General features: G+C 38.5%; 1 protein-coding gene and 1 non-coding gene across 2 annotated transcripts in view; both read right to left on the minus strand.

The window, feature by feature from the left end:
- Nucleotides 1-22,489, minus strand: part of LOC122808760 — a 1,224,833-nt gene that overhangs the window by 912,188 nt on the left and 290,156 nt on the right. The window lies entirely within an intron of this gene.
- Nucleotides 15,808-15,880, minus strand: TRNAR-UCU. Its single transcript has one exon. It is a non-coding gene; the product is annotated as a tRNA-Arg (tRNA).

Below are 22,489 nucleotides of genomic sequence, written 5' to 3' on the forward strand. Positions count from 1 at the left end.
GAGGGATAACTGTTGTAGCCCTGTATTCATCCAGCACTAAGCCTGTTTGTAGGTTATGGTTAAACAGTGTTTCTAGTGGGTTTATACATCATGTTCTTTAAAGATAGATCAGAAGATGCTTTGCAGGCCAGACATAGATCACCTCTCAGCAGTCTGTTGAAAATCTCAGTTCAAGGATAAGGCTTTGAGATGGCTTGCATAGGACATGATGTCTACACCATGTATCCTTTTTGTGAGGAACCTCTGTGGAAGCTCCATTTGTTGTATGTGCTTGGTCAGGTACAAACTGAAGAGGTCATTGTACTTAATAGTTGGTCTAATAAGTGAATGTACAACAAAACAGCGACATCTTTGAACATAAATGCCATTCCTTTGTTTATGAGTTGCGCAAAATTGAATGATTTCCAAGTCATTGTTTACATTCATTACCACATCCCTGACTACTGGTTCTACTCTTAGAGGTATATTATCAATCTACTTGTATGCAGGAGCGACTGTCCTTCTGAAAGATACCATTATGCACTGTGTTTCAGACCCTGACTCTTATACCAGTTATTAGTCTACGTCAGCCCTTAATAGAAGGTATCTGTGTCTTTGGGATACTATAAAACTACATACATTGCAAGTATTTGCAATGTTGGTCAACCAGAGGCATTTCTTGCTGGCCTTTACTTCAGAGAAGTAGATGCCAAAAATGAGCTGACCTAGCACTAACCCCTGAGGTAGTTTACTAATGGCTGACATTTTTGTGGAGGCAGACTCCTCTATCCTGCCTTCTTTCGTCCTATCTGTGAGCCAGCTGGCTCTCCAGAAGATGATGCATGTTTTTATACCTAATTTTGCAAGCTTGTTTGGTATGTTTCAAGCATGACTTGACCTTGACAAAAAACAAATGGAGTTGGAGCCAGTGTCTGAAGGTTTTATATGTTATCATTTATTATATCCATAATTATTCTTTCCATGGCTTTACATGTTGCACTAGTCTGGCAAAAAATGTTTATTCAAACACAGAACAAAAACTTCGTCCAAATCGTTTTCTCTCAAGCGCTTTCGCTCAGTGCAATACTGAGCTTTATCAAGATAAAGCTCAGTATTGCACTGAGCGAAAGCGCTTGAGAGAAAATGATTTGGACAAAGTTTTTGTTCTGTGTTTGAATAAACATTTTGTGTAGATTACCTCTGACTTTTCGTTGTTTCTGCTGCTTTTCGCTGCTTTGGATCATATTTTTCATTTGGTTTCAGAATGTTTTACCTGATGAACCATTCACGCCGACTGCACTATGTGCAATATCTATAGAATCCAATTATTTTTTTATTGTTAAGAAGCTAAGTCTGAAACAGTAATACATTGTACTACATCTCACTGTGTATATCACGATTGTATGTATCTTTGTGTCATTTCTTTTTGTTGTTTTATACACATTTATAGATCATGAGGCCACTCCACTTATCTGGGAAAATAACATGAAATCAAAATCTAAGTTACAACACACAAAGATGTATACTGCCCCAAAATGCAAATCAGGCTGTGAAATACCAGTGTAGTGTTTCAGTGCTGTATCTCCCCAAATTAGTAACTCTTACTCCAAAAATGGCAAAAAATAAACTACATGAAATTAAAGAAAATAGCACTGACATATACTACCCGAATGGTAAGCTAAATATATCTAACAAAGGGACTACATTTTGTTTGTGTATTTTCATTTCTCATTTAGAAAGATTATCACAAATCTTGCTATGAAACATATATTAAACTGTACATATGTGCAGTTGAAAACAATAATTCCTTTTAGGTTCATAGATGTGTCCGAGGCTATTGATCCATCAGGATCTTTAGGAGCCTAGCCATACATCACATGAAGTTTGCAGCCCTTATTTCTAAATGCAAATAACCCAGCAATGAGTGAGATGAGTGAAACATTTAAATTTTGCCCCTGTCCCTGAGAGACAAGGATGGTAAACCAAGGGTGAATTTGTGGTTATCCATCCATTCATCCAGATTACATTTGAATAGCATAAGAAAAGTACTTCGCTTTATGTGGACATGAAGACAATTACAGAGTTGGTAATCTCTGTGATACATATATATCCCTCCAACATGTTTGGTTTATGTTGCAAGAGATATTTAGATCTCTTATTTATTTGTTGATTTCAAATTCATTCTGTGGTGGTGCAGCGGTAGCATTGTTGCCTCACAGCAAGAGGTTCTCTCGTTCGATTCACGGCTGGAGTGTGGGGATGCCTTCTGTGTGGAGTCTGCATGTCCTCCCTGTGGTTGGGTGGGTGTTTGAAAGACATGCATAAATGGGCATGCCTTAGTTGAAGGTTGAATGTTGAGCTGGCACCTCGGCATTCATGAAAATCTACTGCCAATCATTAGCGGACCGGAGTTCCGCTGTGGCGACCCCTAACCGGGAAAAGCCGAAAGACAACAACATTTATTTGTTGATTTACTTATTGAAATTTCATCACCGGGAAAGTCAAACTGGGTAGGAGCCCATTTTCAATGGAAGCCCAAGCTGTGAGAAAGTCATTTAATCATATACCGCTCCTGGGCTGAGTCTAAAAAAGTTCCATAAAGACTAGTACTCTACCCTGAAAAACAAAGGCAAATAAAATAAATAAGAAGAGGAATAATTTTACAGTCTTTAAAAAAATAATACAAAAACAACTATAGTTTAAACAATTATACCAAAATAGACATAATATGAAAGCATTGGTTAAGAACAGATGCAAGTTATTTGACAATGATTAAATATATATTGACATTTAAGCCAGTTTATATAGAAATTAAAGGTAAGCTAGTATAACACAAATAGGAATTGCAATATGAAGTGAGAGGAAAATCAGGGTTATGGCATATTTAGAGGAAAGTCAGCAGAGAGAAATTAATAGAAATAAGGAAGTGAGTGAAGAAGGGAGAATAAGGAAGTATAAAGTATGAATAGCTATTTATTCAAATTTAGGAATACTGTTTATCCTGGTTTTGAGTAAGAACACAAAAAAAACTTTTGTGCTTAAAATGGTAAGGGGTAACATTTGAACTGAATTTATTGGCCAGTATATGTGCTATATCCTCCTACTCAGTATAAATGTTTCCATCTCAAATTAGATGGGTTATGTTAAGGTATTACATTTGATCTTACATTCATACAAGACTGGAAAACTGGTTAAACAAAAGTGGAATGTGGTGTTGCTACTGAATGGAAAATTAGTTCAACCCAAATAAAAGATGGCAAAATGTGCTACATTATCAATATCTGTCTGTGGGCCTCCATCTCTAATATTTAATAATTTTGTGCTAAGTCAATAACAAACTCTATACCCTGCCTTCTATTGCATGTCAGTTATTGCTTCTTCAGCAGAAATGTAAATCTTTAGGAAAAGGACTGATCACTACAACAGCATTACATACTAATTATATACAGAAAACTGCAAGTGGTCAGAGATTACAAATGATTTAAAAAGATAAGCAGATTTGTCATAAAATCTCAAAAAAGAAAATAGCACACTGTTTCATGGGAAGGATGATTCATTTAAGAATAATGTAGAACTCATCACCTGTTCACCAACTGTAAAATCCTAAATGTTGTGTAGTGCACTGCAGGCAGTCTATATTACAGGCCTGTATACCACATCATTTTCTGCCATCACTTGCGTAATGTACTATCATATCCCCTCCTACCACTCAGCTGACCATGATTTCACAGAATGTCCACAATTTTTCATCATATTTTTGATCTGTTCTTCATAAATAAAGTATGTGGTTTAAGGGTAAATTCTTGAGGATTTCAGTCACTAAGTAATGAACATTTGAATTGTAAATATTGCCCTTTTATTCTTTGAAAGTTGCTAGAATAACAAGTGTTGCATTAACAAGCATATCATTCAGAAAATGAATGCTAATAGAAACATTGGATTATAGGAAGTTACTAGGCTAGTGGCCCTGAGGCCGTTTTAAGCCTAGCCATGAGTTTAGCCCATGTTTAGACAAATCAGCACCCGATGCCCCTGTCCAGCAGGGACACAGGTGGAATCCCAGGGATGTATTTTATATTTCCCATTCAGTTTAATGCAAAACCTGTTGGTGAAGCATCTTTCTAAATTTAGAAAGGCAATATTTAAAATATGTCCCTTATTTTGGGCCTTTGTCTTCCATTATTGTTTGCATTGTCCAGAATATTTTGTGCTAAGAGGTTGAGAGGTATGCATTCCCTACTTTACACCAATAGGGTGTTTACATTCCATGACCCAAACTTTGGAACACAACTCTGCACCTCTGCAAACATAGATTGCATCTTGCTTTTAAAATCATATTGTAATTGTTCAAGAATCATAGGATCATTGGAATAGGATCACAGGCTCATAGGAAGTTCTTAAGCTAATGGCCCTAAGGGCCTTACAAGCCTGGCCATGTTCTACCCTTATTTTGCATGATCAGCATTGCAGCCCTTATTTCTAAATGCAAATAACCCAGCAATGAGTGAGATGGGTGAAACATTTAAATTTTGCCCCTGTCCCTGAGAGACAGGATGGTAAACCAAGGTGAATTTGTAGTTATCCATCCATTCATCCAGATTACATTTGAATAGCATAAGAAAAGTACTTCGCTTTATGTGGACATGAAGACAATTACAGAGTTGGTAATCTCTGTGATACATATATATCCCTCCAACATGTTTGGTTTATGTTGCAAGAGATATTTAGATCTCTTATTTATTTGTTGATTTCAAATTCATTCTGTGGTGGTGCAGCGGTAGCATTGTTGCCTCACAGCAAGAGGTTCTCTCGTTCGATTCACGGCTGGAGTGTGGGGATGCCTTCTGTGTGGAGTCTGCATGTCCTCCCTGTGGTTGGGTGGGTGTTTGAAAGACATGCGTAAATGGGCATGCCTTCGTTGAAGGTTGAATGTTGAGCTGGCACCTCGGCATTCGTGAAAATCTACTGCCAATCATTAGCGGACCGGAGTTCCGCTGTGGCGACCCCTAACCGGGAAAAGCCGAAAGACAACAACATTTATTTGTTGATTTACTTATTGAAATTTCATCACCGGGAAAGTCAAACTGGGTAGGAGCCCATTTTCAATGGAAGCCCAAGCTGTGAGAAAGTCATTTAATCATATACCGCTCCTGGGCTGAGTCTAAAAAAGTTCCATAAAGACTAGTACTCTACCCTGAAAAACAAAGGCAAATAAAATAAATAAGAAGAGGAATAATTTTACAGTCTTTAAAAAAATAATACAAAAACAACTATAGTTTAAATAATTATATCAAATTAGACTTAATATGAAAACATTGGTTAAGAACAGATGCAAGTTATATGATAATGAATTAATATTTAGAGAACGTTTAGCCAGTTTTTAGAGAAATTAAAGGTAAGTTAGTATAACAGAAAACAGAAGTGCAATATGAAATGAGAAGAAAAGCAGGCTTATGGTATATTTAGAGGGAAAGTCAGCAGAGAGAAATTAATAGAAATAAGGAAGTGAGTGAAGAAGGGAGAATAAGGAAGTATAAAGTATGAATAGCTATTTATTCAAATTTAGGAATACTGTTTATCCTGGTTTTGAGTAAGAACACAGCTAGCTTTTGGCTAGGAATTCTTTGACAAGGGTTTCAAAGGATAGGAGGGAGAGTATTGACGTGATGGGGAGAGAGAGAAGGAGTTTCAGTCCTTAGCAACATTGCAACATGATAAAAGTACAGACAATGGATAGCAGATTTGATAGGTTTGTGGACAGATTTTGATCATTGGATCGTAATGGCCAACTGGGAAAATAGTTATGTAGAATGTTATTTAGTGTTGGACAAGTGGATGGATTCTGGATAACTTTATAGGTGGTCTTTTAGTCTTTTAAATTGTATAGGTCTTAAGTGAATGTTTAGGCCCCCATTGGACTTGTAAACGTTCAGGATCTGTACATGATGTTGAAGGTCTGTACATGAGGTACAGATTACTCTTCAGCAGCCTGTATGACACAGAGAAGAAGGACAAGGTATATGTGTGTGTGTATATATATATATATATATATATATATATATATATATATATATATATGGATCTATTTTTCTTCGTTGAAATTTCATTACTTTGAAAAAAAAAAGTAGATCCCGACTTCAGCAAAAGTGCATTTTAACACAAGTGCACTTTTGCTGAAGTCTAGTCGCTGAATCTGCTGACTAAAAATAAAAAACAAAAAAAACATCTTTTGCAGGGGGGCAAGCTCCCTGCATCCCCCCCATGTGAACAGCTGGGCCCCCCACACCCCCCTACTTAAATATATCAACTCTGAGATCATACTACAGTGAGGAAAAGGGAATAATCCCATTCTGTGCTGTATTGTGATCTATATATATATATATATATATATATATATATATATATTTGATTTTTTTAATAGGAAAGCATGGGCATTTGAATTGTGTGAAATGTTTGGAGAGGTACACGCTGAAGAAGGTGGCATTACACTTGATGATTGACCTGATGAGTGCAGAATACAGTGGGATGATCACATCCCTGGACCTGGATGCCATACTAGTAATAAGCTAAAGTAATTTACTATGATCTATATATGTCCCAACAAACCAAAGAAAAAAACAAATACACAGCCAAACTCAGTCAGTGTAGGCCGGTACAACAAATTCAAGGAAGGTCCTTTGCGAATCAATAGACCATGGTACAGTAAATTTAAAAAGCTTTTTAATAACGTTGTTAAACTCAAAGAAACAAGTTCTCTTCCTCAGGCGTTACAACAGTGATGTAAGTGTGTGTGATGTAGAATCCTGTATTTAAATGTTTGGATATGTGTTTTGCAAAGCCAAGCCTGTCTGGAGGAAGCATGCCTAACTACAAAAATCCAACGGTTATTAAAAAGCTTTAGACTCTTACTGTAACAACAAGCGAATTCTGCCTGACTAACCTCTTCGAATTTGTATGATTTATTTCTGAGCTGTATTTCGACATTTTCCATTGTTGGTTTGTTGGGGTTTGGATTGGTACATTGTATCCTTTTGCTCGAACTTTTATATATATATATATATATATATATATATATATATGTGTGTGTGTGTGTGTGTGTGTGTGTGTGTGTGTGTGTGTGTGTGTGTGTGTGTGTGTGTGTGTATATATATATATATATATATATATATGTATATATATATATATATATATATATATATATATATATATATATATATATATATATATATATATATATATATATGTATATATATATATATATATATATATATATATATATATATATGGGTCCCTGTCAAATGATAGAAAGCTCATTTGATAGAAACTGATTTCACCATTACCATAAGACAGAAAGCTCAAAACACTGAAAACTCATTTGACTGAAACGCAAAACACTGAAAATGCTATATGCCCTTTTTCCCACTAGTGCGATCCTGGAGTTAGTATATATAGTTAGGGGCGGTGTGGTGGGCACAGTCCCCCACATAGTTCATGTAAATATTGTTTTCTCCAAACAGTTATTCATTGTAGTTATAAGTATCCATATGTAGGGTATAAAATGTATGAAGTATGTGGGGGGCTATGCCCCCACAACACCCATTGTGGGGGACTGTGCCCCCCACCCCCAACTATATATACTAAATCCAGGATCGCACTACCATGGGGAAAAGGGCATATAGCATTTTCAGTGTTTTGAGTTTCAGTCAAATGAGTTTTCAGTGTTTTGAGCTTTCTATATTTGTTTTCAGCCAAATGATTTTCCATCAAATGAGTTTTCTATCATTTGATAGGGACCCATTTTATATATATATATATATATATATATATATATATATATATAAGTTCACTTTATAATCTCAAAATTCTGAAATACCGAATTTCAGAATATCGAGATCATAAAGCCGAAACACCACAATCCCGAATGCCCATAACTGCGAAATTCAAAATCCCGACACTTACATACACATACTCACATACACACAACTGCCCCCACACACAAACAAAACTAACCTACACTAGAAACCCCCACACCCTCCTACTTATATATTCTAACTCCAAGACCGCGCAATCACACACACAAAGGCAACTCACACCCATACATTTCACAGCCCCTTGCACACACACATCACAACCAAAACACAAACTAACATACACTATAGCACATAACCTACACACTCATACAAACTTACCTGCACTTACATCCATTTATACACCGCAACACCAGAAGCTCCGAACTTCGGGATTTTGAATTTTGCGCTTCTGGTTTTTCGCGATTCCGAGCATTCGGGATTAGGATCTTGGTAAACTGAAATTTGGAATTTCAGTTTTTCGAGATTCTAAAGGGAACCCATATATAGATATATATATATATATATATATATATATATATATATATATATGTTTATCTATAGTACAGTAATGGCACTATCTGTAAATATTTTGCTAATAAGTTTGATGTTTGAGAGGTTTGAATGTGTCATGAAATTAATTTTGAAATTAATAATTATGTTAATAAGTTAGAGCTGAACGTTTGAAAGTTAAAATGGAAAAGCATTTCCTTATAATAGTGGATATCTGGTGACTGGACCGTCCGTTGTCTAGACTGGCTTCCAAGTCCCTAACTATTGGGTCAGTTCTCAGGGACATATCATCATGTGATAGTTGCAAGGAACTTCTTGCTCGCTGAAGGATACTGTTATACATTTCTTGACATTTGTTTTTTGTCTATGGCTTGACATCTGCTATTGGTTTTAAAAAGGCCCTCTTGGAGGATCTTGTTATCCTCAGGGGATTTTATGAGTCACCAAATTTACCACCATCTGCAAACCTGGTCATCCATAAACCCTTAACAGTAGCTTTGATCTCTGAGATATAAATGCCAAATGGGAGAGCCCCAAGGACTGAGCCCTGGAGTACACCACTAGTGATAATTCATTTGGAGATGGTAGAGCAGACCACCTTTATTTTCTGGGTTCAGTTTGTCTGCCAAGTTGCCATTCAGTAAGTTCCACTGGGATTAACATTTAGCTGAGATAGTTTATCTAAATACCTGATAAGGGAGATGGTGCTGAAATCCTTTTTTGAGGTATAGCTATACTCTGGGTACTGATTTATCCTCATCCATTACTTCAGTAACCTTTATCAAAAATGTCATCCAGATTATGTAGGCAGGATCTGTCCTTAACAAATCCAAACTGTCTTGGGTCAAGAGTATGCAGGTTATCTGTGTTCTTATTTATTAATTCCATAATTATCCTTTTCATTTTCATACAGACGAAGCTGGTCAGACATATGGGTCAATAATTTACTGGGATATTGCTGACCAACCTTTATGCAGGGCGATGACAGTTGCTGCCCTCCAGTCATCCAATACAAAGCCTGTTTAGAGGATGACATTGAATAGCTTCCATAGCAGATCTGGCAGGTCCTGTTTTAGGTTGGCCAGTAAGCAGCCTGGTACGTTAACTGACCTCATAAAAGCAGTGCTCTTGGCCTTGGGTAGTGACCTGAGGACTTGTTATTTGGAGAGTGTGGGGGCATAAGTGCGGTTATGAGATGTGGGAATGTTGGAGGGGAGAGAAGGTGAAGTTAGAGATAAATTTATCTGCTAGTAGAGCGGTTATTTTATAAACAGCTGGGCATATTATTCTTGAGTAATAACTGCATGTATAGATTTGGAAGATACAATACACATCAGTGTCCTTCCATGCATAACAGAATGCCATTATAACACAATCAATAACTTTCCAGGCCTTAATGCTGACATGAAACAGTGCTTCACAATAAATATCCAATTCAGAGTAACATAAATATTCAAGCATGTTTTCAAGGCTCCTAGTAAATCATGTGTTTTATATGTTACAGGTTCTGGCCAAAATGATTTTTTTCAATTTATCCTGATAAGCATCTCTCTTATCAGCCAATAAAATGATCAATAAAACTACGGAAAATGAATCTGAGCTTGTGTGATATTGTTTACTGGTAAAAGCCATCAGGTATATGTGCCTTTTTTAGCAGTGAGTAAGGAAAACCATCTTGTTAAGCGACATGCTCAGAAGGCAAATGAAGACTAAGGGGATCAAACCAAGTTCTACCATATGAGACTTATTAGCAAATCGTATTCTTAACCCTCTATGGCAAATTGCCACGATGATAGAGGCTAGATGTTCTTGAGAAAACAAGACCAGGTAACAGAGCCATACGAAGGATATTTATCATAAAAGCTTTCATCTACTAGTTCCTTAAAATGAAAGAACATACTGAATGAACAGATTCAGAACAATAGCGGGTAGGTCCATCACAGCATTTGTCTTATTCATTTATTTTCCTGAATACAGTATGAATTAGGCAATAGTCAAACAGATCTGTGATATTTACATATATATCTATAAATATATATATATATATATATATATATATATATATATATATATATATATATATATATATATATATATATATATATATATATATATATATATATATATATATATATATATACACATACATATATATAAGCACTTTATAAGTCCGAAATACTGAAATCTCGAATTTTAGAATCTCGCTCTCATAAAGTGGAAGGATCAGAATATCGCCACCACGGAAGCTTGAAATTTAAAATCTCGAATGCGGGAGATTTTGAATTAACGGTCCTGGTGTTGCACTGTGTTCATGGATTCAGGTAAGTGTTTATGTTGGTGTTAGGTAGGGGCTGTAGTGTGTGTTAGTGTGTGTTGTTACTGTGATGTTACTGTGATGTGTGTGGTGTTGTTTTGTGTGTGTATGTGTGTTGTAGTGCGACCTTGGAGTTAGAATATTTAAGTAGGGGGGGTTTGGAGGGTGCAGAGTGGCTTGCCCCCTGCATATAATAAGGGTAGGTGTGTGTGCTTGTTTAGTTAAGTGTGTGTGTGTTGTATTGGTGTTTGAAAGTGTTGAGAGTTTGAATTTCATGGTTTTGTTGTTTCGGGATTTAGGCTTTCGCGGTTATGTGGTTTCGGGTATTTGGATTTTCCACTTTATGGGCTTGAGATTCTGAAATTCAAGATTTCAGAATTTCGAGTATATATATATATATATATATATATATATATATATATATATATATATATATATAATATGGATCTATGTCAGATGATAGAGTTTTCAGAAACTCATACAGATGAGACCATATAATCAAATTTCTGAAAATTCGAACACCAAAAAAAAAACCAACACAAAACTCTACTTTTTTTTTTTACATTTATGCAGCGGGCAAGCCCACCTGCACCCCCCCATGTGAGGTGCTCCCACAGCCCCTGAAAATTATATATACCAACTACAAGACTGCACTACAGTGAAGAAAAGGGGAACATTTCCAGATCCTCGTTGTATCGAGATCTCCATTCAAAAGCTTTAACTTTTCAAAAACTCAATTATATGGTCTCAATCATATGAATTTTGAGATTCTGAAAACTCAATCAACTGAAAGGGCTCTCTCTCTCTCTCTCTCTCTCTGTACACACACACACACACACACACACACACACACACACACACACACACACACACACACACATATATATATATATATATATATATATATATATATATATATATACAGGTCTACTTTTGAATGCTGACTGTTCAGAATGCAGACTTTCATATGGCCGACACCATATGATTGACATTCCGAAAGACCAACATCCTAAAATAGCACCATTGGCCTACCTATAAATACAGTAAAACTGTGTTATGCAGGGGGGCAAGCCCCCACACCCCCCTGCTACTTAAATATTCTCACTCTGAGATTGCACTACAGTGCAGGAAAGGGGAATTTCCCACTGGATCTCTGCTATCATCTGTCGGCTTTTCAAACGTTCGCTCATATGGTGTCGGCCTAATGAGTTTTGAACATTTGAAAGTTCAAACAAATGAAGGGCTCCCATAGATATATATATATATATATATATATATATATATATATATATATACACATATATATATGTATGGGTCTACTTCAGATGATCTAACTTTCAAACGTTCAACTTTCATATGGCCGAGACCATATCATCGAACTTTTGAAAGTCCGAACATCTAATAAAAAAAGTAAAAAAAAGAAATAAAATTACCTGAACAGTTCTAGCAGGGGGGGGAGCCTCCCCTGCACCCACTACACCCCCACTATTTATATATTCCAACTCCAAGATCGCACTACAGTGTGGAAAAAGGAAATCTTCCCATTATGTGTTGTATAGAGATCTCGTTCTAACTTTCAAAAGTTCGATCATATGGCCTCGGCCATATGAAAGTCGAACTTTTGAAAGTTTGATCATATGAAGGGGGACCCATATATATATATATATATATATATATATATATATATATATATATATATATATATATATATATATATATATATATATATATATATATATATATATATATATATATCAGGTCAACTTAACTTCTCTGAATATACTTACTGCAAGATAATGCCTCTGTCTACATAAGAAGAAACGTTTGTACCGCTACAGTCCCCTAAATTTTGCTGATTATACTTATTATTCTTTTTATTGGGACTATTTTACAGTTGATTACCTATTCCAACTTCAATTAAATCTGTTGTGCTATTTGCTGTGTATTCCATAACATTGAAACATATTTGCATACTTTCCATGTTTTGTTTTTGTACCATGAGGACATTGCCGTGCAAGCCTTTTTGACAAGTTCTAAATCTGGCTTTTCAAATTTTTTTGTTGTTCATAGGTTTGATTAAGACACTATTTTATAAAATAGTGCATAAAGTTTGTTAGACATCTGTTTACCACCAGTAACAGTTTTACAGCAATACAGAATTTTGTTTTCAACAAAGTATCCCTAAACTTTCATTTTCTTCATGAAAGAAATAAATTCAGTATAAGCCAGCTTGATTAAGACATTTGTTTCATAAAATAATCATAGCCTGCCACACTTATCTTTTGTTAACCCCATTTAATTACTTACCTGCATTTCATAAGTCAAAGTAAATGGCCCAGATGATACTTGCAGTACTGCACCCATTAGTGAATCAAAGAGAAAGGCTCATTTCAGAATTTAACCTCATTATCCAGCACCACAAGATGTAAATGAGCCCAAACTCAGCCCACTGAGCATCTAGCTTGTTAACACTATAAACATTTCCTGCAATCGTAGGTCATTTTTTTGTTCATTAATGCTGCCATACTGAATGCAATATAGTCTGAGCAAAATGTGAGTTCAGCCATTTTTGTTTTTCATTCTCTGTAATATCACACTTCATATCTGCATAGACAACTTAGGAGGCACTGCATTAACTACATAAGACAAATCAACTTTTTTTCAGTCAATTTATGCACTTCATATATGCAGTTTATATGTGTATTCATGCCCTTGTAGCAATGTGTCTCCCCTATACCCCCTCACACTTTAATGCATGGGTACCTATGCTGCTACTTCAGGGTGTTTACACTCTGTGTAGGCGCAGCATTACTACCCCTTCATCAGTGATGGCTCACACATGAGATGCAGGTTAGCCTGGAAATGTTTTGGTTGGTTCAGCTGTTCCCCTGTGTGTAGCATCTGTATGTGTAGGCTTAGTAGCCACCGCAGTGCTCTCTATGGCATTGTTCCTCCCTTAGTCCCTTGTACAGTTGTCCCACCCAGGCCATCCTAATGGCCCAGGCTGATCACTGTCACTGTGTCCACCAGGAATATTATGAATTGTCTACCCACATCCCCCTGTCTGGTGGAAGGCGATCATGCACAACCTCTCATTACTTCCCATCACATGCCAGCTCCAATATGTCCCTGACCAATAAATCTACCTGAATTTTTAAAGGCTATTAAGGACCTCTAATCACCATCCTATGAAAGCATTGTGGGAAAAAAGAGGACCTATGTTCTCATTTATATGGTATGTTTTGGTCCACAGTGTCCAGTAGTCTATTATCTAACATTACTTCTTAATACTGCCTTTATTTATTTATTTCCTTAATTATTATTTGTGCACTGGGTAAGTAGACCGATCAAACATCCATTTTATGCATGGTCAGAGCCACAAGGTTGACAAAATTAGATACATTCATCCATATCTCTCAACTAGATTCCCCAAAAGTTCTGGACAGAGCCAAAAATCATAAGACGACAAAGGCCCCAATTCAGGAACAATTCTTAAATGTTACTCTAGTTCTCTTAGAAAATTAAAAGAATACTAGGTTTTGCATCAATATGCATTTACTTCAGAGTAAGAAATATCAAACGTCTGGCATTATTGGCTGGCTGCATTCCTTAATTACATGCCAAAAAAAAAAAGAAAAAAATCACTAAGAAAACGGAAAAAATATGAGACCAAAATGAAAGACAACTGATAGCCATGCATGTATCATGTAAAGTAAATGCAGGTAAGCAAATGCAGACATTTGCAAAGTCAAGAATATAAAACCTGTACATTCAGAGATACTATAATTACTACCAATTGCACGAAAATCATATAGCATGGAAGTTTATTTATTTAACATTTGTTTAGTAGGAAAGTCTGATTGTGACAAAGCCCATTTTCAGTGGAAGCCCAGGGAGAAATGCTTCAGCCACATGTCTTTGGAATGTGGGAGGAAATGCTTCAGACACATGTCTTTGGAATGTGGGAGGAAACCGGAGCACCTGGAGGAAACGCATGCGGATGCAGGGAGGACATGCAGACTTAGCACAGAAGGCATCCCAACAGAGAATAGAACCAGGGAACCTCTTGCTGTGAGGTGACAATGCTAAACGCTTTACCACTGCACCGCCCAGGGCCACCATTCAGGGTCATTTATGGAAAGAAACTGAAAAAAAGAACATGTTTTGATCACTTCTTGATTTTCAATGCAATTTCAGTGGTTCTACATCCATGTTATTTATGTTGTTTTCTATGATACTTCTCTTTGACCTACCCTGGCATCACATGTGGACATTGTGAGGATAAGGAAGGTCAGTCTATCCTGTTCAGCTTTCTACTACAGCTGCTGTCTTCTGGACAATGCGTTTATGAAATGGATGGTTAGCTGGATGGATGGAATTATGGCTGAATGGTTTGAAGCATGGAATGATGGATGGATGGATGGATGGATGGATGGATGGATGGATGGATGGATGGATGGATGAATGGATGCATGGAGTTGTCTGGCAATAAATGCAGAGGATTAACACAAATCTTGACTTCTATATAGCAAATCTAGACTTCTGTCTGACAAACCTAGATGTCTATCTGGCAAAGAAGGAGAGGAAATTCTAGACTTCTGTCTGCCAAATGGTAACACATGGTTAAGAAATAGAGACAGTCACAAGATTACATACATGAGTGGCCAACATGCAACTCAGATAGTCTTCCTTCTAGTACGAAAGGAAAAGGCACTGGGATAGAAACAGTGATTCCAAAGTCATCCCCATTGAAGAAGTCAGCCCACTGCAACAACCACTGGTTGCCACAGTCAGCTGCAAGCAGTGGTCAGAAAAGGATCTAAAATCAACAGACACTCTGCTGAAGACCTGGAGGTTGACAGGAGAGAGAGAAAGCATAACTGTTGAAGGAAATGATGAAGGTTGTATAAACTCAAGACAAAGAGGATATAAGTGGAGCTGAAGAAAAATGGCAGCACCTCAAAACAGCATGTGTGAAGACCACAGAACAGATTCCTAGATTAGTACTAGGCTATTTGCTCTTGTGGGCCATTTTAAGCCTAGCCAGTTACCCCCATATGAGAATTAAACCCTGCACCTTGTGTCTGCAAGGTAAACACCTTAACCATTATGCCAACCTCCCACCCAAAAGCTTTACTTGCATCAAGATTATATCACCCTAGATGGGACTTGAACCCACAATCCTTGGCTTAGAAGGCCAATGCCTTATCCATTAAGCCACTAGGGCTTGATATGTAATGAAGCCAGGTATGAAAATAAGGTAAATAAGGAAAGGGTGGTGGGATGCAGAAATCCAGAAAGTCATCAAAACAAAGAAAGAAGGAGTGCAATAAAAAGTGTGAGCTAGACAAGACAGACCAGGCTATGAAAGAAGGGAAGAGGGGAAGAAAGGAGTTGCAGTAGCAAAGAACAATCCATCAGATGCACCCTACCAGCTTCTAGAAAGTGACTCTGTAGATGACACAAAGAAACTATATGAGGTTGCAAGGCACAGTCAGACTCCCTTCATAAGGGATGCCAGCAACATCCATCTCACCAGTTCACAGAACATCAAAGGCAGATGGAAGGAGTACTTCCAGCAGCTTCTGAATGAAGAAAACCACACAGACGCTGTACAGTTGCAGACACAGCCTATGATGAAAGAAGAGGAGGAGCCCACCATAGAAGATGTAAGAACAGCACTAAGGAAAATGAAGTCAGGGAATGCAGCAGGTTCAGATGAGGTCACACAGATATGATCAAGATGTTGGGTGACATAGAGGAGAACCAGCAAATGATAGAGGAATGGAATTCAAAACTGAAGGCACACGGAATGAATATTAGCACAGATAAGGCTGTTGTAATGCCAAGAAATGGGGGAAATCAGAGAACCTGAGACTGAGATAGAAGGGAAAATAATGGATCAGGTTAACAGCTTCAAGTGTCTGGGAGGGGTGGTTGAGAAGAAGGGAAGTCTGAATGAGGAGGTCAAAGTTAGAATCAAAGGGTTTGCAGCCAACTGGTGCAGAATGGCAGGAGTAGTGAATGACAGGAAAATGCCAGAAAAGCTGAAAAGTAAGGTGTACAAAACAGTGGTGCAACCAGTACTACTGTATGGTACATACACCTGGGCAGTAAAGGCAGAACAGCTAAGGAAGTTAGAGGTGATGGAGATGAAGTGCTTTAGATAGGTGGTAGGATGGACACTGTGGAATAGAAGAAAGGAGGACATAAGAGTAGAAGTCAAAGCACTCCTATTGCAGAAAAAGTCACAGATTTCTGTGATTCAGGAACATGTTCAGAAAAGCAGAAGACAATCTGATGAAGCAGATTTCGGACAGACTAGAAGAACTCAAGAAGAAGCAAGGGCATCCAGTAAAGAGATGGATGGATTGTGTGACAGAAGACCTGAGTAAAAGGTTCTAAGCTGTGCAATATAGAAGGACTTTCTTACAACAATAGACACATGTTGGTCAAAATTTAGGTCACTGACCACATAAGGTCCTAAATCCAGAACAACTGGATCAGCTCTTAGGGAAGTATTTCCTGGGGTAGATGACTTTCCAAATGATACAATAATGCATTTTTTGGCATTCAGTTTCAGACCATGATTGTTGGCACCAGTTATTTATTTGAAGCTAACCTTCCTGAAGGATGGTTAAGTCATTTCAGAATTGCAAACTTCGTCAGCTAGAGATCTTCGGAAGTGGCTTTCACTTAAGAAAAGTAGATGCCAAACAGGAGAGGTCCCAGTACAGAACCCTGAGGTACTCCCAGTGATGACTCGTCTCTTTGTGGGGGTAACATCTCCTAGTTTGATTATCTGCATCCTATTTTCAAGCCATTTAGCAATCAAGTAGGTTCACAGGTTCATAGGTAGGTACTCGGCTATTGGCCCTAGTGCCTATATAAGCCTAGCCAAACAGTACCCTGGCTTTTGCCACCCAAGAAAATAATTTTCCTGTGCCCCTGTCAAGCAGAGCCACAGAAGTGATCCCCGGGGTGAATTACCTATCTCCCATCCAGTCATCAAGATTTTTCTTGAAGAGTGCTAATAAGGAGGTTTGTTTGATATAGATAGGTAGTTTGTACCAGAGTATGGGAAGTCTCTGAGACAGGAATCTATCTCTCCAGCATGTTCTTTTTATTGTGGTGACAAGGTTTAGGTCCCTAGAGCGTGTAGCTCGGAGGGATTGGGATTTCTTTACGTGGAGCATGTCCAACAGCTCTGGGTTTGACATAGCTTTGTATGTTAGGCAGAGATCGCCTCTGAGTAGGCAATATGTGACAGAGTAAAGCTGGAGTTTTTTGAGACGGTCTGCATAGGGCATCTGTATGAGGCCAGTAATCCTCTTTGTGAAGTATTTCTGTGGCCTTTCCAGTTGTTGTAGATGTCTTGTGAGGTATATACCAAAAGGGGCGTTGTACTTTATAATGGGTCTAATGAGTGATGAGTAGAGTGGAACAATGACCTCTTTTTTCCTGGATGAGAAACCTTTTGTGATGAGGTGTGCCATGTAGAAGGATTTCCTGACTACTGTGGTGATGTGATTATCAAAGGAGAGACTACTGTCCACCTGTGTCCCAAGGTCTCTTATCACACTTTTGGTGCTAAGTAGACTACTGCCTATGTGGTAGTTCATGGGTACAGAGTTTTTACCAAAAGGGATGACAATGCACATTTTGGCAATGAGGTTGAGGCCATGGCTTTGACACCAGGCATCTGTCTCAGTGAGGCCCTTTTGTAGGATGTCCACATCATTAGGAGTGTTGATTATGGCTCCTAGTTTGCAGTCATCTGGGAACTTTGTTAGCCAATGACCTTCTGTGTTAGCTTGTACTTCAGAGAAGTAGATACCAAACAGGAGAGGACTTAGGACTGAACCCTGTGGTACTTCACTTGTTACTGCTCTGAAGTTGGATTTAGAGTCTGCTACTTTCATAGTGTGGGTTCGGTCAGTGAGCCAGTTGGCAACCCATCTTGTGACATAGGGATTTATACCTAGTTTAGTGAGTTTCTCTATAATTCAAGAGTGGAGGATGGTGTTGAAAGCCTTGGGCGAGATCTAGATAGGCTGTGTGTACCACCTTACCCTCATTTATAGCTTTGGTGACCGCTTCAAAGAAGTCTATTAAGTTTAGGAGACATGATCTGCCTTTTACAAACCCGAACTGGGTAGGGTCCAGAGTTTGGAGATTACCAATGTCATTGTTTATAAGTTCCATGATGATATGCTCCATAGCCTTGCAGACCAGGCTCATCAGGCTAATGGGGTGGTAGTTCCCAGGGTCTGTGGTGGCTCCCCCTTTGTGGAGTGGGATAACCGTTGCTGTGCGCCATTCAATGGGCACAAAGCCTGAGGTGAGGCTATGATTGAACATGGTACTTAGGTGGGGTGCCAGTTCGTTATGTAGTTCATGTAGAACGCAGCCTGGGATGTTGTCAGGTCCCATGGATGCTGTGTTCTTGGCTTTGGAGAGTGTGTTTTTTACTTGTCCAGCTGTAATTACAGGTACTTTGCATTCTTCCGGTATAGAGATGGGCCCTTTAGGGGATAAGAGAGGGGTAAAGTTTGCACTGAACCTATCTGCCAGGATGTTGGCAATATCAGTTGGTTCTCTATATTTAGTGCCATTGTGCTGTAACTCAGAGCAGATCTGAGTATTGCCATTGAGATTCTTGACATAGCTATAGAATGCTTTGTGGTTGTCTTTAGAATCAGTGGCAATTTTGTTTTCGTAACTAGCTTTGGAGGATTTTATGAGGGATCTCAGCTTCTTACTGAGGCTGACCATGGAGTTCCTCCAATCATGGGATTTTATTCTTTTTTGCAATAGTTTCTTTCTTCTGTTGTAGAGTTTGTTTATAGCAGGGACCACCAGAATGGCTTCCTTTTTTTGAAGGATAGCATTTTGGTTCTGTTAGGGATTGCACGATCCATGCACTTGTGTAAGTGCTTATAAAGTGCAACTGTGTAGGATTCAGCAGTCGTATCTCTATTGTCCATCAGCATGGGTGTTGTGACGTTTGCCACTTCTGTCTTAAGAAGCATGAAATTGGCTATGGAGAAATTTTTTACAGTGGTTTTCCTAATGGGGGGTGGGGCTGGGATGTGGATGTCCAGGGTGATTTGCTTATGGTCGGATCTGACCAACGAGGAATTGACCTCTGGTGTGGAACACCGGTTGCCCATGTTGGTAATGACCAGGTCTAGGATATTGCTGCCCCTGATGGGGGTGTGGATAAGTTGATCCAAGGTATTGGAATTTATAAATTCCAGAAAACGTTGAGCACAAGAGTTGGTACATGAGTAGTTTTCCCGGTTAATGGTGGGGTAGTTGAAATCGCCCATTATTAGGGTGTTAGGTTGTACCCTAATATTTTCCAGTGTATCAAGAAATGAGGAGTGAGAATCCTGGGACATGGTGGGGGATCTGTAGAAACCTACAATTTGCATTGCGGTCTTGCCCAGAGTTAGTTGCACTTGGATAATCTCAGATGCATTATGCTGAGCAACTAGCCTGGAGGTGTGGATATCCTTAATGAATATGGACACGCTTCCGCCTGTAGTGCTTCGGTCCAAGTTAGGTGGCCAAAAGGTGTGGTATGAATTATAGCCTGGTAATACATCGGTGCTCTCTGGAGCCTTGAACCAGCTCTCTGTCACTGCACAGATGTTGATGTTCTCCATTTTAAGGAGTGCCTCGAGTGAGTGCATTTTGAGGTTTAGACTTCTAGCATTGAGTAGCATTACCCTCAGATTTTGCTTGGTTGTACCTGTTATGGTGGTGAATTTGTCATTTGAATTTTGCCTAAAAAGGCACTATAGGGGTGGCAAGAGCCTTAGCCAGTATCCTGAATTCCAAGGGTGACAGGTGCAGACCATCTCTGGCAAAGCATCGTGGTTTGTCGATCATGTCATTCCAGGCAGACAGATACTGGATCCCCTTAGAATGACACCAGAAGCTTAGCCAATTGTTGAAGTCAATCATTTTATCCTTGTACTGTGGAATCATTCTGGGTGATGGCAGGATGCTACTCAAGGCTAGGGTCATACCTGCCTGGGCTACAAGATCAGAAAGCTCCTCCATGTCTCTTTTCATGTAGTCCAGGGAGGTACTTCTCAGGTCATTCACACCAACATGGACAATGACAGAGTCATATTTGTACTTGCTGTGGATTGACCTGAGTGCATGCATTATGTGGCAGATCCTGGCACCTGACAGGCAGCTGACAGTGACTTTCTCCTTGTTTAGCCTGGTGTGTGGAACATCAGTGTGCCTGACTATAGAGTCACCTATGACTAGAGTGTTAGGTACGTTGTTATGCCTCATGGACTGTGGTTGAGTGGCACACTGAGTTTGTGTGCTTTGTGTCATTTGGGTTGTGTTGGGGGTGGAGGTTGCTTGCGTTTCTGCAATGGAGGTCCGTGTTGCTTGGGCAGATTTTTTTTGAGAACCTCCATGAATGTAGGTGTGTGTTTTGTGTTTCTATGTGTGTGTTTTGGTGGTGTAGGTTTTGAGGGACTATGTGATGAATGTGGTGTGGTGCAATTGTTTACCTTCTCTTCTTGACTGTCTAGTCCAGTCTTGGGTGAAGAGAGCTTTGCTTCCAGTTTGGTTGTATGTGCATCTCTCACAGGTTGTAGTGTTGGGTGGTAGGAGGAGAGGGTTGTCTGTGTATATGAGGCAATTGCTGCATTGCCTCAAGATGCCCAGATTCATCAGGTAGACAGGAGAAAACACCGGGAGCTGACCCTTAGACATGCCTGGATAGGTGCTTATTTATTAAGTACTAAAAACTGTTTTCCTCTAGACAAGTGAAGAAAGTTGAGTGCTGTAGTAATTTGTAGCTTGTTTAGTGCTTACAATGAGTTCTGAACAAGTGCTGAGCTCAAAGAAACAGATTTGAGTGCTAAAACTATAAAACTGGCTAGTTCTAAGAAACAAAATTAAGCTAGAAGGCTTCCCTCCAACACAGAAAGGCTTGGGGGCTCAGAAGCTTACAAGCAGTCTTGGATAGTGCAAATCTGTATCTGGACTAGGCAACTTAACAGGAAAGGCAGGAAACAAGCTTTTTTTTGTGTAAAGTGGAAAGGGGAAAGGAGGAGCAAAATCTAACTGGGTTGGCCTTCTCAAATGTTCTCCCTGGATTAGGTAGAATGAGGTAATGACACTAGACTGGGAGGAGTGTCCCAGATCAAATTTACAGTAGGGGCGGGCAACTGCAAAGCCACCAAGTAAAAAAACAGGATACCAATAGGGAGGGAGTGTGGGAAACAAAAATCAGAACAAACAAACCCAACTAGATGCTTAGCAATTGTAGAAAATTCTACTTAATACCTCACACACAGTGAGTAAAATAAAAGTGCTATGAATAACTCAGAAATAAGCAAAAAACATGAGTTGGGAATTGTGTCAAAAGCTTTGGCCAGGACGAGGTATGCCATTTTGGCTTCATCTTTTGCTTAACTGACCTTTTCAAAAAGTTCATTTTATTTAATTTGTAGTGTGTTATTATTGAAATGATAAAGAAATGGTTTAGTTATTATTTGTCACTCTGCTACAAGATGATGTAATAAGCATTACTTAAAATATCCAGTGAAATATACTATTTTGTTTCAATGAAGTGGTTATACTAGTTGATGGTTTATACTAAGTTTTATATACCAAAGGAGTGCAGTGTACTTCAGTGGAGTTAAATCATTGCTGCTTGTAATACTAATGTAACAAAATTATATCATAAAAAAGAATTATTTTCTATACCTAAAAAAAAAAATCAAAAAGTATTCTTTTTTATTTAACATTTGTTAACCGTGAAAGTCTGACTTGGAACAAAGCCAATTTTCAGCGGAGG

The sequence above is a fragment of the Protopterus annectens genome, chromosome 1.part1, assembly GCF_019279795.1.
Source record: "Protopterus annectens isolate FY-2018-M chromosome 1.part1, PAN1.0, whole genome shotgun sequence".
In the NCBI taxonomy this organism is placed as follows: Eukaryota; Metazoa; Chordata; order Ceratodontiformes; family Protopteridae; genus Protopterus; species Protopterus annectens.